Source organism: Penaeus monodon, chromosome 19, assembly GCF_015228065.2.
Source record: "Penaeus monodon isolate SGIC_2016 chromosome 19, NSTDA_Pmon_1, whole genome shotgun sequence".
Classification (NCBI taxonomy): domain Eukaryota; kingdom Metazoa; phylum Arthropoda; class Malacostraca; order Decapoda; family Penaeidae; genus Penaeus; species Penaeus monodon.
In genome coordinates this window covers 1,855,163-1,855,647 of record NC_051404.1, presented here as the reverse complement: position 1 = coordinate 1,855,647, position 485 = coordinate 1,855,163, and positions in this window count along the sequence as shown.

Sequence of the window (485 nt, the reverse complement as noted above, 5' to 3'; positions counted from 1 at the left end):
ATTAAAATAATATAATATATTGTGTATATATTTTATTTTATATTTTATATTTATATAAATAATATATATATTGTGTAAATATATAAATAAATAATATAAAAATATATAATTTTTGTATATATAAAATTTTATATAATATATTGGGGATATAATTATAATTGTTATAATATAGGGGGAAAATTATAGTATTATAATTGGATAATTTATATAGATATATTTTTTATTTATATAAAATAAAAAATTTTAGAGATATATATATTCAAATATAATATATTATATATATTAAAATTATATAATAATATCTATAATTTTATTTTATATATATATTTTTTAAAAAATATATTTTTGGGGGAATATTTTAAATTTTAATATAAATATTAAAAATTGTATATAATTTTTATTAATATATATAATATAAAATAATATTGTATATATAATTTTAAAATCTAACTTATAAAATATATATTGGGGTTTTTAAAAAAAAT